Below are 16,926 nucleotides of genomic sequence, written 5' to 3' on the forward strand. Positions count from 1 at the left end.
GCTTCTCCATGATTAATAGAAGCAGGAATTGATTTATTTTACTGTGGGTAATTATCTCCCTGGTTACACAGGAGAAGCCACTTAGTAATAATAACAAGAACTGGTATCAGTTCTTTCTCTGTGCTAGGCACGTTTATGCATTTTATCTGCCTTATTACTTGAAATAACTCAGGGAATGGATGTGATCATTAGCCCAGAGAGATCAAATAACTTACCCAGGTAGTAAGTGGCAGATCTAGTATGCAAACCCAGGTTCACCTATCTGATGGCCAAGGCCATATTCTAAACATCCAGCCTATACTGGAAAGCGAAAGTCATTCAGTCTTGTCTGACTCTTTGCGACTCCATGGACTAGACAGTCCATGGAATTCTCCAGGTCAGAATCCTGGAGTGGGTAGCAGTTCCCTTCTCCAGGGGATCTTCCTGACTCAGGAATCGAACCACCATCTCCTTAATTGCAGGCAGATTCTTTACCAACTGAGCTATCAGGTCAATCTTAAAGGAAATCAGTCCTGAATATTCATTTGAAGGACTGATGCTGAAGCTGAAACTCTGATACTTTGGCCACCTGATGCGAAGAACTGACTCACTGGAAAAGGCCCTGATGCTAGGAAAGATTGAAGGCGGGAGGAGAAGGGGACACCAGAGGATGAGATGGTTGGATGGCATCACCATCTCGATGGACATGAGTTTGAGCAAACTCTGGGAATTGGTGATGGACAGGGAAGCCTGGCGTGCTGCAGTCCCTGGGGTCACAGAGTTGGACACGACTGAGCGACTGAAGGGACCTGCATTTTACCAAGTCCAAAGCTCCTGGTCTTCCTGGCTGGAACTGGAAAGAAACTGATGTTGCTGGATATGAAACCAACACAGAAAATCCATAGTGTGCTATCTACCAGAAATAACCAGTTATAAAATGTAAATGTAACAGGAAAAGGATAGGTTTTAAACTATAAACTCTAGTAATCAACTAACTAAAGATGTTTCTCCATGAAGAAATAAAAAGTATTATTGAAGAATACACACATGCACATAATAATTCAGAAAACTAAGATCATTGTATCCAGTCTCATCACTTCATGGCAAATAGATGAGGGAAAAAATGGAAACAGTGACAGCCTTTATTTTCTTGGAATCCAAAATCACTGTGGCTGGTGACTGCAGCCATGAAATTAAAAGATGCTTGCTCCTTGGAAGAAAAGCTATGACAAACCTAGACAGCATATTAAAAAGCAGAGACATCACTTCGCGAACAAAGATCAGCCTAGTCAAAGCTATGGTTTTTCCAGTAGTCATGTATGGATGTGAGATTTGGACCATATGGAAGATTGAGCGCCAGATAATTGATGCTTTTGAACTGTGGTGCTGGAGAAGACGCTTGAGAGTCCCTTGGACAGCAAGAAGAGCAAGCCAGTCAATCCTAAAGGAAATCAACCCTGGATACTCATTGGGAGAACTGATGGTGAAGCTGCAGCTGCAATACTTTGGCCACCTGATGAGAAGACTCACTGGGAAAGACCCTGATGCTGGGGAAGATTGAAGACAGGAGGAGAAGGGGGCAACAGAGGATGAGATAGTTGGATGGCATCATCGACTCAGTGGACATGAATTTGCGCCAACTCCAGGAGATAGTGAAGGACAGGGAAGCCCGGTGTGCTGCAGTCCATGGAGCTGCAAAGAGTAGGACACGACTGAGCGACTGAACAGCAATCACATTCATGGAAAGGAAGACTCACGATCATAAATACTTGAATTTTCAAATGAATTGATGAGGTCTCTGCAATTTCAATTAAAATTTCCATAAGATTTCTCATTAAACTTGTTAAACTGATCCTAAAATTCACACAGAAAGGTGATAGTGCACAAATAGCTAAGACAAATCTGAGATGGAGTAACAAATATCCTAACTTACGAAACAGCGTGGTATTGGCAGAAGAACAGAAACATAGGTCAACGGAACAGAATCAAGAACCCAGAGACAAGCCCATGCATATGTGGCCAATTAATTTATGACAAAGGAGCAAAAAACATACAGTGAGGAAAGGATAGTCTCATCAATGAGTGGTATTGGGAAAACTGGACAGCCACATGCAAAAAAATGAAACGACCACTATCTCATTCCACATACAAAAATAAACTCAAAATGGATAAAGACTTGAATGTAAGACCTAAAACCATAAGACTCCTAGAAGAAAACATAGACAGTATGCTCTTTGACATCAGTCTTAGCAATATCTCTCTAGATATGTCTCCTCAGGCAAGGGAAACCAAAACAAAAATAAACAAATGAGTCTTCATATAAACTAAAAAGCTTCTGCACAGCAAAAGGATCTATCAATAAAATGAAAAGACAACCTATTGAATGAAAGAAAATATTTGCAAATGATATATTTAACCAGGTGTTAGTATCCAAAATATATGAAGAACTTACACAACTCAACAACAAATTAACAATCCAATTAAAACACAGGCAGAGGGAACTGGATAGACATTTTCCCAAAGACACGGAGATGGCCAGTAGGCACATGAAAAGGTGCTCAGCATCACAAGTTATTAAGGAAATCAGAGTCAAAAGCACAGTGAGGCATCACCTCATGCCTGTTGGAATGGCTATTATAAAAAATACAAGAAGCAAGAAGAGTTGTCAAGGATGTGGAGAAATGAGAACCCTCACAGACTGTTGGTGGAAATGTAAATTAGTACAGCCACTATGGGACATTGAATGGGCGTGCCTCAAAAATTAACAGCAGAACTACCATATGACTGAGCTCTCTCACTGCTGGGTATTTATCTAAAGTTAGAGAACACTAACATGAAAAAATATATGCACCCTATATTTCACTATGGTACTATTTACAATAGTCAAGATATGGAAGCGAGCCAAGTTTCCTTCAGTGGGTGAATGGAGAAAGTAGACGAGGTATGTCTACATAACAGAGTACGACTCAGTCATAAAAAGGATGAAATCTTGCCATTTGTGACAAAATGGATGGCCCTTTAGGGTATTATACTAAGTGAAATAAGTCAGATGGAGAAAGACAAATACCATATGATTTCACTCATTTCACTCATAACTAAGCAAAAACCAAAGAGAAATGAACAAGCCTAACCAAACAAAAACAAACATAGGGATACAGAGAGCAGTGTAGTAGTTGTTAGAGGGGAAGAGGTGTTGGGGGAGGATAAAATGAGTAAAGGGGATCAACTGTGATAATGAAAACTAAATTTTGGGGGTGAGCACAGTCTTAGATATACAGAAACAGATACGCATACGTGCTCAGCCACTCAAGTGTGTCCCGCTCTTTGTGACACTGTGAACCACAGCCCACCAGGCTCCTCTGTCCATGGGATTTACCAGGCAAGAGTACTGGAATGGGTTGCCATTTCCTTCTCCAGGGGGATCTTCCTGACCCGGGGATCGAACCTGGATCTCCTGCACTGCAGGCAAATTCTTTACCACTGAGCCACCTGGGAAGCCCATAGAAACAGATATGCAATATATTAATAACATTATACCCAGGAAACATAAAACACTATAAACCAATGTTACTTCAATAAAAAAATCTTTAAAAATCCTGATTTATAAACCAATGTTTCTTCAATAAAGATAAATCTTTAAAAGTCCTGATTTATTATGAAGCTTTGATAATGAACACATCCTGGTTACTAGCACAACGGTAGACAAATAAATCCATGAAACAGAAAAGAGAACACAGAAAGAGACCCAAATTATACGGGACCTTGGTGTACGATCAAAAAGCATTGAGGGAAAGAATGGACTATTCAAAATTAGGGTTTGGAGAAGCTTTCCAAATGGAAAAAAAAATTAAATTAAACCCTGTCTCACACCATACAGAAAAATAAATGAGATGAATTAATAAATTACTAATACACATGACATCATTTATATAAAATTTAAAGCACAATAGTATTATGTATTATTGGGGGATTTAAAAAATGGACTGGGTGGGTGCATACCAAATTCCTGATGGTAGTTTGCTTCTGTGTAAGGAAGGGGATGGTACTGGGAAGGGGTATTAAAACAGGACTTAAATTTGAAAATCTTCAACATTGTTTCTTTTATTAAAAATGTCTAAAGCAAAAATGATGAATCATTTACATTTATTAACTCAGGGTGGGCGGTGTGTGTGGGTATTTGTTACTTTATATTCTCTGGGTTCTAGTCACTGAGTGTGTAACTGTGGCTATATATGTATCTGTGTACATAAGTGAATTTAAAGCCTTCACTTAAGGGTGTGTGCATTTCTGTGTATTTCCCACGTTCCTGCTTGTTCTGGCTGCCTTGCCAGCATCTTCTGCTCACATTGGCCTGTAACATGGGAGGAGCAGCCCTGTTGGGGCACCCAGTGACCCTGCGTGATGAGTACAGCTGGGTGGTGTATCAGAAACCTGCTGTCTTCATACCTCTCCCCGGAGGCAGCTCCTGAATCTTCTGGATAACAAACGCCTCCAGGGTGGGAGCCCTCGGAGCCGCATAAGATTCCTCTGGACTTAGCAGGAGCAATGGCAGAGGCAGGGGCTGCCTCCCACAGGCTCTTCAGTCCACTCTGAATGCCTTGATTTCTGGAAGCCAGAACCACAGACAATAGAAGCACTGAATGAATGCCTCCCCAATAAAGAAGAATAACCCAGCGCCAGATGTGGGACGGAGCCTTGGCTGGGCAGGGTCTGTCCCCACTGTGTACTGTCTTCTTTGAGACCACGGGAAAGTGGCTTCTGTCTCTCAGCCATACGCTAAGTCAAGGGGATGGTTGAGGACAGGTTGATCAGTGATGCCATCTCCACATCACACGTCTGCATCCGTGGAAGACATCACTAATCAGTCAGCATATTTTCTGTCTTAGGTCCTGTCTAGCTTCCAAATCCTTCTCAAGCAAACCTCTGAGACCAGTCTGCCCCAGTTGCATGGGAGATGAAACCACCCTTGGTGTGGATGAGCCTTCAGGATCTTTCTAACTCAGATGTTCTGGGATCCCAACCTCTGGGTGGCAGTAAAACATCCTGGAAACTTTCTCAGTTACCTAGTCTGGAAAATGGGGACGAGAATCTCTCGGAGGTCTGCTATTAGACTGATGGAGGGAGAAGATATGGAATGAGCTCAGAGCAGACAGTACCGAGCACGGGAAGGACGTTTATGCCAAGCACAGGAAGGACATTTATACCAAGCACGGGAAGGACACGTAGAAAGTACAGTAGAGGCTGATACAGGAGGAGGCAGTTAGTTCCCAGGTCTATCGTCACTGTCTTCCCCACTTCTGCCCTGGCTGTGAGGAGCAGCCAAGATGTCCTGGGCTCACACGGGCATTGAGTTGGATCCCTTTCATTTCCTTCTTACTCATAAGGTTAAAAATAATTATTATAATGATAATAGCAAACAGATATAGCTTTATGTGTCTAGTCTGCTTATTCTAAATTTTTTACACATATTAATTCATTTCACATAATTAATTAATTCATGTTCACAGCTGCCCAGTAAATGGGTACTGTTATCATCCCTACTTTACAGATGAGAAAAGCTGCATCACAGGCTGATTGAGTCACCTGCCCAAGCTTACCCAGTTGGCAAGTGTCAGAACAAGAGTTTGGACCTGGGGTTTGGACCAAGTGTGAGGTTTTCCTGCCATTCGTAAGGTGTGGGCTGCCACTCCCATTTAACAGATGAGGAGACTGAGCCTTGGAGAAGACAAGTGCCCAAGTTGCCCAGGCCTCCCTGAGTGGACAGAGGAGAGTTTAACCCGGTCTGCCTGGCTTTTTTCCTGCACCATCCCAGTTTGCCCTGGGACCTGCATGCTCTCAGGAAGAATAGCAGAGCGTAGGGGCTCCAAACTGGGGCCCTTTGAGCCTGCAGGGAGTCCATACAGAAGGTATGCCACTGCTCTCAGGAAAGGGCGAGACTGCTACGTGGGAAGGTGCCGGTTTCTTGTGGGCCCAGGTGGGCAGCCTCAGTGAGGCTGAGGAGGGGGCAGAGTTTGGGATTGCCATTGTGTTTGGGCCCCTCCTTAGGGTATAGGAGTCAGCAGGGCTGACCACCCTCTTCGGGCCAGGAGGACACGGGAGCCAGGGCCTTTCTAGGCCCTGTGTCGTGATGGTTTATGTACAAGATTGCTTCTTGGAGCCCAGATTCCTTAGGCTCTTCCTCCAGGTTATTTAGACCTGTCTCTGCATGGAAGCCATACTGGTGGGACCGAGGCTGGTGTCTGAGCACCATTGTTAGACGAAACTTGAGGAGGTGGGCCAGGCTGGCACTGAGCCTGTGTCAGAAACATGTGCGTGCGCACACACACACATACACACTCATTGTCCCACTCATACTCTCACATACAATCTCCAGTTCACACTCAATAGACCCACCCACTGGAGATCATGAGTGAAGAGGGAGGATCCTGGTTCACCAGCCACTTAGGACCTCTTTGTTGTATGGCCTTGAACAAGACACTTTGCCTCTCCCAGCCTTACTTCCCTCATCTGTAAAATGGGCACGACAGTCCAGTAGAAACCTCATGGTTAACTTGATTGGTTCAAGCAGTTGTTTAGGTAATCAAAAGGCTGGCTAAGAAAAGCAGTTGTTAAAAGTGAATTCATAAATACCTTAAATATGTTCTAACATAAAGCAATCAGTCGAGGCCAAAGCTGCTGCTTTGAGTTCAAGTCCTCTGGCTGGAGTTCAGCTTTGTCTGTTTCGCCTGTACACACAGAACATCGCTGAAGATTTCCAGTTCTGTTTTTTTTTTTTTTTTTTAAGTGGAATGCAAGGACACTTGTGAAGCAATTTGAATTTGGAATTCCACATTGTTATTATCCCCTCCCACTCAGAATCTCTGCCATAAGGAAATCAGCAGATTTATTTTTAGCAGTTCATCTTTATTGCATATTTCCAAAGCACGGACTTAGTTTTTCTCAAAACATTACTTTCTCTTTCTTGCAATCAGATTTCATGAGTTTTGTTTTATTTAGATAAATTATATGATTACAACAATAAATGCAAATTAGTCCAAACTTTTGGGGAACAGGCATTTTCCTAGCTGTCAAGTGGTTAAGACTCTGCCCTTCCTCTGCAGGGAGCATGGGTTTGACCCCTGGTTGGGGAACTAAGATCCCACATGCCATACACACACCAAAAAAAAAAAAAATAAAAATAAAAATAACTCCAAACTTTGGGGAACAAACTCTCCTGATTCAGCCAGTGGGAACAGAGCTTGGGTAGGGTGAAGAATGCTGTAGACGTCTGAGCCATCTGCACTGGTAGGCAGCAGCAGTCACTTCTGACCAGGACTGGAGGGCCGCCAATAACCCGGTATGTTGGTTAAATGCAGATCAGTTAAGATAACTTCTCTGGAACATGTGTCAGGGCTGTTAGGAGCATGAGAAACAATTTAGGCCTTTGGTCTAGCCCACGGGGCCCTCAGTGACCTGTGGCTCTGGCCGCTACCCTTCTATAGCTCATCATAGCACTTCTCACCCTGACTTGTGAGGGTCTGACTCCCTGCACTGTGAGGCTTCTTGAGGGCATGGTCCCCTTCTCTGGCTCTTCAGAGCGCAGTGCCAGGGTTTGATATGGTGTCTGGTTCCACAGTTTGTGCTCTTAATCACTGAATACACACGCCTAAGTACTGCGGGCACAGCGGCACTGCCAGTTGCCAAACATCCTTCTAGAAACCAGAAAAAGACTCTGCCTTTAACAACCAGTTTCCAGGCCCCTTGTGAGTGCCCCATGGAGGGTCCTGCAGCTGACCTCCTGTTTGGAGCCATGGTCCCAGGCCCTGAGCAGAAGAAAGGAAGCAGTTGCGACAAAAACTCCATCTGGGTACCCCACAGCAGTCCCTAGGGTTTGTGACCTTACTGTGACCTTCCAAGTCACTAGATAAATTCCCAGAATGAATTTAACCTCCTGATGAGGGATGTTTAAGTTGTCTCTAGCCTTATCAAGTTACGAGCCATAGTGCAATGAACATCCTTATTTACACATAGTTTTAGTCTCTGTTGTATTAAAAATAAAGCTCAAAGCTCAGTTGTGTCCGACTCTTTGTGACCCCATGGACTATAGCCTGCCAGGCTCCTCTGTCCATGGAATTTTCCAGGCAAGAATACTGGAGTGGGTTGCCACTTCCTTCTCCGTTGTTGTATTTCCGTAGGTTAAATTGAAAAGTGGCACTGCTGGGCCAAAGAACATATGCATTTTTTTCACTTAAATGGCTATTTTAGGAGCAGAACTGTAGTGGCAGCCTGGCCACCCCAGACTTCCCCGGCCCGTACATAAATATGCTATCCCACTGACTTTAGCCCCCAAGTCCCAAAGGTCCTGGTCCTTGCCTAGTTGCCTGCAAGGCTTCAGCCATGCCACTGGACTCCCCACCTGTTTGGTTCATCCCCAGTGATGAGAGGATCATCCCTTACTTGCCAGACACAGCAGCAAGATAGTTTTTGATGTCCACTGCTGCCAGGACCCCTCAAGGTAGCCAAGTTGCATTCTGGTTTATGGAGGACAAATGGGGGCTGTGGGCAGGGGAGCAGGATTCCCCTTTCTCTACCTCTGGGTCACTTTTTGTCTGCTGGGCCCAGAAGCGGCACTACCTGGCCAGGGCCTCATTGGATCTATCCCAAACCCAGTTCCTTCAGTCTCTTGGGCTGATCCTTTTGGCACAAAGGCCTAGAGAAGACTGGATTATTGTTCCTAACTCTTCACTGTTTCTGTGAATACTCAGGCACATCCTTTGCCACCCAACTTTGCAGTGCCTCCCAGGAGAGCAAGTGGTGTATATTCCAGCTTGCTGTGAGGTTGGGCCTCCTGGTAACCAATGAGTTTGGTTTCTTCCTGGAAACCAATTGGTTTCAGCCAATGAAGAGCTAGCAGTCATGATGCCAGCAGAGCTTTAAAAGTACCCCTGTTGTTTGCTTGGCCTTCTGGGCTTAGCCACCCGTCATGAGAGGAGCACACCCTGGGTAGCTGGCCACTTCTCCCAGAATGAGAGACACACAGAGCAGACTTAAACTTGACCTACAGCCTGGAGCTAAGCCCAGCCAACATCAGGAGAGCCCAGCAGGGCTAGTACAGTCACTGACTCATGAGTAAAAAGTAAATACGTATTGTTACTTTCTAGTTTGGGGACTGTTTGTTATGCAGCTTTATTATAACAATAACTGATTAATACAGGACTTAAAAAGGTCTTTAGAACATCCACTTTATTTCCTAGGATCTTTTGCATCCAAAATAATTTGACATGTACATGCTGCTTCTTATTTACTTATTTATAGATGAAATATTGCACTGGGTCTTTGTTGCTGCCCTCGGGCTTTCTCCAGCTGCAGAGAGTGGGGGCTACACTCACTGCAGTGCACTGCCTTCCGTTGCAGCGGCTTCTCGTTGCAGAGCGCAGGCTCTAGGTGCAGGGTTTCAGTAGCTGTGGTTTGCGGACTTAGTAGCTGTGGCACATGGGCTAAGGTGCTCCTCGGCATGTGAAATTTTCCTGGGCCAGGGATAGAACCCATGTTCCCCGCGTTGGCAGGGGGATTGTCATCTACTACACCACCAAAGATGTCTCCAAATAATTTATTCTTATTCAACAACCACAATACTAAAACTTCCATGATGTCAACCCATGCTAAGGATGGCTAGTTTAGAAGTTCCATAACCAACCAGACTCATTCCTGGCTTGGGCTTATCTGCTCTATAATAATAGCAGTAGTTTTTCTTCTTCTGGAATTTCTGGCATAAAAAACCCTTTCCCAGTCCTGAGCTTATCGACAGTCACAAACAGACTCATGAGGCAGGTATCCCCATCCTCGTCTTACCGGAAACAACTGAGATGACTTGGTCAAGGTTCCCAGGCCTCGTGAGGTCTCTGAGGAGCAATGGTTCCTGTGCCCTCTCTATCAAGGCATGGTCCTGTGCCTGCATCCTTGTCAGTTCCATCCAAGCCCTCTTTCTGCCACCTGCCCAGGTCCTTGAGGAAGCTTGTGTCTGTGTCATGCCTCTTTCTTGTCTATGCTGAAAGCAAAGTGAGTATCTCTCTGCCTTCAGGTTACATCTTGCACTTTCAGGACTTTCTCAACATTGCCTCTGCCTAGAATTTCTTTCTTTCCCATCTCCATATGTCTAAATCCTACACATTAAAAAAAAATTGTGGTTAAATATTCATAACATAAAATTCACTACCTTACCATTTTAAGTCTACAGCCCAATAGTGTTACATACATTCACACTGCTGTACAACCAACCTCCAGAATTCTTTTCATCTTGTACATCTGAAACTCTAAACCCATTAAGCAACAACTCACTCTTCCCCTCTCCCCAACCCAGACTCTGGTAACCACCATTCTCCTTTCTGTCTCTAAGAATGTAACTGCTCTAGGTACTTCAGATAAGTGAAATCATACAGTATTTGCCCTTTAGTAGCTGGCTTATTTCACTTAGCACAATGTCTTTAAGATTCACTCATGTAGCATGCATCAGAATTTTCTTTCTTTCTAAGGCTAAATAATATTTCTTTGTGACCCCCATGGACTATACAGTCCATGGAATTCTCCAGGCCAGAATACTGGAGTGGGTAGCCTTTCCCTTCTCCAGGGGATCTTCCCAATCCAGGCAATCTAATCCAGGTCTCCCTCATCGCAGGCAGATTCTTTATCAGCTCAGCCTCAAGGGAAGCCCAAGAATACTGGAGTGGGTAGCCTATCCCTTCTCCAGAGGATCTTCTCGACCCAGGAATCGAACTAGGGTCTCCTGCATTGCAGGTGGATTCTTTACCAACTGAGCTGTCAGGGAAGCCCTAAATAATATTTCATTTTATGTATATGTTGTATTTTAAAAATTCATTCATCCATCACTGGACACTTGGGTTGCGTCCACCTTTTGGCTTTTGTCAATAATTCTGCTATAAACATGAGTGTAAAAAATATCTTTCTGAAACCCTGCTTTCAATGAATGTGCGTGAAATTGCTGGATCATGTGGTAACTCTATTTTTAATATTTTGAGGTTCCTCCTACTGTTTTCCACAGCAACTGTGCCATTTTACATCCTCACGAACAATGCACAGGAGTTCCAATTTCTCCACATCATCTCCAGCACTTGTTATTTTAGGCTTTTTTTAGTAGTAGCTATCATAATAGGTGTGAGGTGACACCTCACTGTGGTTTTGAGATACATTGCCCAGTATATCCTACCCATTCTTCAGCGTTTAGACCCGATGTCGCCTCCTGTGTCATTTTCCCGCACCTCCCTGTCCCTGCACAGCTCTGGACCGTGATATCTCCACTCTCGCTCTGCCCCTCCCTCTTTTTCTCCCTCCCTCCCTCCCCATCCCTGCTCTCTGTTTTCCTCCTTTGACTCCTAAAGTCTGTTGTTTGCATCTCTTGGAAGGCCCTGAGGCCTTGCACTCTTGACAACCTCTGTCTCCCGCTCCTGTAGGGTGCACAGGGACCTTGACTGAGCCACCTCTGGGCTCCCAGAGCTGGGATGTGTTCACAGAGCAGATTGACAGGGCTTGGGGGGTGACTGAACAATGAAGGGATGGGTGTGCGGATGATGGGAAGGAGACGGAAGCCCGGGTGAGAGTGTGGATGGTGGGTAGATAGATGGCTTACATGAACGGGAGGTGGAAGTGTGGGTGAGAGAAGGATGTTGGATTTCTCTCTGTCAAATGCTTTCCTGTCACCTCTAGACACTGAGCATTTTCATGACTCGACTCCAGAGACCTCCAAATACAAGCCCCCTTGGGAGCTCTCTTATTTCTCCTGAACCCATTCACCTGAGCCTTTTTTCTCTTCTGATTCACCTCCCTCAAAGTTGTCAAGCAAGGGGCAAGGAATGCCTGAAATCCAGCCTTCATTCTGCCTGCCAAGTTGCATGCCTTGATAAGAACTTCATCCATCAGTAGGAAGAGGCATTTTCTTTACACACAATGTGTTTCTCCCAGCCAAGTTTGAAGGGCTGTGATGGCTCAGAGGGGTGCCTTTTCCTCATTTAGATGAAGACAACTGTTAGGTAACAGGTGGCTCTGTCTCCCCACTGGTTCTCCCTCTTCTGTCTTATTTCTCTTTCTTTCTTCTTGCTCTTCTCCCTCCTCCCTCTTCCCCCAACTCCCACCCATTTCTTCTCTCTCCTTCTTTCCTTCTACCACGTGGCTGGGGAAAAGAGCCAGGACAGGGAATCTAGATCAACTTTGGTTTTAAGCTGCTATATTTTTGATTGAGTTACTGCACCTCTCTGAGCCTCAGTTTCCCCATCTGTAAAATGGAGCTAACAGTTCCCAACCATCAGGGTTGTGTGAGTTAAATGACATAATGTGTGCAGAGTGTCCCATAATAGGGACAGCAAAATGGTAGTTATTGCTTTTATCAAAACGATCATCATCAGCCTCTCTTATATCTATAAACATATCACACTGGAGACCCAGGTTCCATTCCTGGGTCGGGAAGATCCCCTGGAGAAGGAAATGGCAACCCACTCCAGTATTCTTGCCTAGAGAATCCCATTGAGCCTAGCAGGCTACAGTCCATGAGGGTCAGAGGAGTCGGACACCACTTAGCAACTAAACCACCAACTACCACCACCACCAAAAAAAAAAAGACCTTCCATTTATATATCATGACACACTAAACATCCATCTATTGCATTATTTTTACCCTTTACCTGGAGCTCTTTTTTAAAAATTGAGCCTTTAATCTTTCACAACTGTATCTTTTAAATAAAATACCCAGGCACAGGCTCACAGAGGTATCATTTAAATAAAATAAGTGTTTGTTATCCATTCACTCAACCAGCGATCTACTCTTCTAAGTGAAGTACAGTCGCGAGAGCCTGCCCAAGTGTAACTTCACGAGGCTGGGGCTTGAGTCGGCCATTCATCTCTGTTGCCCGGGTGCACAGGGCAGGACCTGCCACAGAGGAAGCTCCTATAAGGATTTGTTGAATAAAGGAATGAACGGTGTGGCTTTTGGGCACATGTTGCCAGTGCCTTACCCATGTCCCTTCAGCCAAGGTCACCTGCAGACAATTCCCTAAAGTTGAGGGCCTACTCTATCCCTCTACCTGAGAGTGTCCTCTGGTCATGCTCAGCCCACCTGTGGGCAGTCAAAAGTGCCCTAGCAGAAATCCTCAACAAGGAGGGCACGGAACTAGAGCCCCTCAGCTGGAAACTTTTAAGGCATATCCTCTTGAGGATCCTCAATGGGATTAAGCTCCAGTTGCACATAGCGATCACCCCTGCTGCTGCTGCTGCTGGTGCTAAGTCGCTTCAGTCGTGTCTGACTCTGTGCGACCCCATAGACGGAAGCCCAACAGGCTCCCCCGTCCCTGGGATTCTCCAGGCAAGAACACTGGAGTGGGTTGCCATTTCCTTCTCCAATGCATGAAAATGAAAAGTGAAAGTGAAGTTGCTCAGTCGTGTCTGACTCTTGGCGACCCCATGGACTGTAGCCTACCTGGCTCCTCCGTCCATGGGATTCTCCAGGCAAGAGTACTGGAGTGGGTTGCCATTGCCTTCTCTGGATCACCCCTGCAATGATAGACAATTTATCAGCTTTTTATTTTCCCTATGTCACTTCCCTACTTCCTCACCATCTTTCCTGGGATCATGTCCCAGATAAGCTACTTGTGCCCAACTCATTGTCTTGAGGAATCCAAACTAAGACAAACGATATGAAAATTTTGTCTTTCAGCACATGAATCATTCAGTGTGTAGGAAAGCTAATTTATTTGAGTAGTTACAAATCAACTCATTGTTCTGAAGAACAAAAGTAGTTATAGTGTTTTAGCCTGTCTTTTAATTAATTAACTAATTGGCTGCACTGCACAGCATGTGGGATCTTAAGTTTCCCAACCAGGATTTGAATCTATGCCCCTGCAGTAGAAGCACAGAGTCTTAATCACTGGGCACCCAGAGAACTCCCAGTAAATACTCTTTGAAAGCTACAAAAGAGGATTCTGTGTTTGTTGAATGTCAAGACAATAATGTAGAGAGCAATGGTGAAGAATGTGGACTTTGAATCAGATGAGTGGAAATCTTGGTTTCTCACCGAGTAGTTGGATGACTGATGAAAAGTCCTTCTGCCTTCCTAAACCTCAGTTTCCTCTTTTGTAAAGTGGAGATAATAACTCTATACAGTGGATGTCATTTTGGTCTTTGGATTCCTTTACACTCTTAAAAATTACTGTTCTTCCCAAGATTTGGAAATTTCACAGTTGACTGTTTCTAACACTTTCATTCAATTAACAAATATTTATTGATCATCTTCTATTATTATATTAAAATTATTGTTTTACAAACAAAAAGAGTTTTAATTTATGTTAGTTATTTGTTGTTGCTGTTTAGTCGCTAAGTCGTGTCTGACTCTTTTGTGACCTCATGGACTGTAGCCTGCCGGGCATCTCTGCTCATGGGATTTCCCATGGAAGAACACTAGAATGGGTTGCCATTTCCTTCTCCAGGGCATCTTCCCAAGCCAGGGACTGAACTCATTTCTCCTACTTTGCAGGGTGCATTTTTACTGCTGAGCCACCAGAGAAGCCATGTTAGTTCTAATGTATTGATATTTACTATATTATTAGTAACATTAAAAGTAAAAATTTAAGAATATTTATTTATTGAAAAAGAACAGCACTAAATATATTATCTATTAACATAAATAGCATAATTTTGATGAAAAATATGTTTTCTAAAACAAAAATATGTTGAAAATATGGCATTCTTTTACATTTTGCAAATCACTTTAATGTCTGGCTTAACAGGAAAACAATAGATTCATATTTGCTTTGGTAGTCAATGTGTTGTGATATGCTGTTTTGGTTGAATTATATACAAAAATCTGATCTCATGCAAATACGTAATTGAAGAGAGGAGTATTTTAATAGCCTTTTCAGATAGTTATGGATATTCTTCTTTGTTACTACACCAAAACTTGACAAGCAGTCATTTTCAAAAGGTTAGTTGCAATGTAAACTCTGAATCATATTGATGAACATTTTATATTCTGTTTTATAAAAATCTGTTGGCTGGTCTTGCATTTTAAATGAATCTATTACCTACACATGACTTTGTAATATCATGCATTATCACTTGGAAAATATTGGGCATCTTCCAAATAGTGACATAGCTCAATATACAATATCAAAAAGTTATACTTGACAACATCTCATTAGTCTACAATTGTAAGGAAGCTATCAAACTCAGTTTTCTGTTGAAAGTTCAATTTTATCATTGGCAACAAATGCCAAGAATTGTTGTACTGGAAGTGACATGCTCATTTCTTTCATTTTTGAAGAAATGTCTGTCAAATGCCCAAATCTGATTAACTAAAATTTATATATCATGTGAAAGAACTTTCAAGTGAAAATGGTATTCTGTGAAAAAAGTGGGTAGTTGAGCTTGCAACTCAAACAGTCATACATTGCTTTTCCTTGTACTAAAGCATGTAGCAGAGGGAATTCCCTGGTGGTCCAGTGGCTAAAACTCCACACTCCCAATGCAGGGGGCCCAGGTTCAATTCCTGGTCAGGGATCTAGACCCCCCCATGCCACAACTAAGAGTTTGTATGCTGCACCAAAAGGTCCTGCATGCTGCAACTAAGACCTGGCATAGCTAAATAAATAAATATCAAAACAAGAAATATGTAGCAGAAGGGTTTCCTGTGTACTCCCCATTTTTAGTGCTTAGCTGCTCAGTAGTGTCAACTCTTTGCGACCCCACAGACTGTTGCCCATCAGGCTCCTCCGTCCATGGGATCTTCCAGGCAAGAGTGCTGGAGTGGATTGCCATTTCCTTCTCCAGGGGAACTTCCCGACCCAGGTATCGAACCCGGGTCTCCCGCATTGCAGGCAGACGCTTTACCATCTGAGCCACCAGGGAAGCCCCCTAAAAAGATATTTACTCCAGGGCTGAAACTTAATAATATTAGTAACTTTTACTGATTCATCACGATCATTTCTTAAACTGTGGTATTTGGTAATAAAGAATACAATGGTCATTAGTACAGTTTTTCACACGACCTTGATTTACCTTTGCTTGTTCAATGTCAGTGCTAACGTCAAACTGTGGGAAAGAAAGGCAAATAACTTCTAAGTACTGCTGTTAAAATATTTGACTTGCAAAATCTCTGAAACAGTCCTGGGGATGTCTGGGGTCTGCAAATCATACCTTGAAAATTGCTGACCCTATTTAATGAGATGTTGTAATAACTGTGAACATATATATATATATATATATATATATATATGGCATCATATAGGTTCTCAACTCAAACTGTTTTCTCTTCTTCTCCAGCTATGGCCCAATGACCCCTTCTTTAAGGGCTGTTCATCAATGCTTTCCTTTACTCTGTTACTTAGAAATAATGAGATCAGTCCTCTCTGTCATTCACTCTCCCACATTTGTGAGACCCAGGGAAATCTGGGAAGACCTAAGTCTGAGATTGTTTGACTCATAGATATACAGAGAATTCATCGATCACATAGTGATCCATGTAATTGGAGCTGGTCAATGTCTGAGTCCTAACCTGATTCTGAGTCCTAACCTAATACTTTGACAAATATTTTGTAAGTCTCAGTCTTATATTCTTTAGTCTTCTCCCAATTCTGCCTTTTCATGACCATGATAATCTATTTCAAAAGAGGCAGAAGGAGGAACTTCTCTGGAGGTCCACTGGTTAAGATTTCTCAGGGGTCATGGGTTTGATCGCTGGTTGAGGAATTGGGATTTCACATGCTTTAAAAATGAAAATTAAAAAGGGAGAGAGAAAGAAACTCAAAAGAGGCAGGAGAGCTTTCTATTCCTATCTTGTCCAAGGGCGTTGCCTATGCTATACGTTAAAAGAAAAATTAGTAAGATATTAAGTTTTCCATAAGTTAAAAGTAAGCACTGTTGAAGATTCCAAGGATTATGTGAACTTTACATATCAAAGAGACTGGTTTC

The sequence above is a fragment of the Budorcas taxicolor genome, chromosome 11 (genome assembly GCF_023091745.1).
Source record: "Budorcas taxicolor isolate Tak-1 chromosome 11, Takin1.1, whole genome shotgun sequence".
Taxonomy (NCBI): domain Eukaryota; kingdom Metazoa; phylum Chordata; class Mammalia; order Artiodactyla; family Bovidae; genus Budorcas; species Budorcas taxicolor.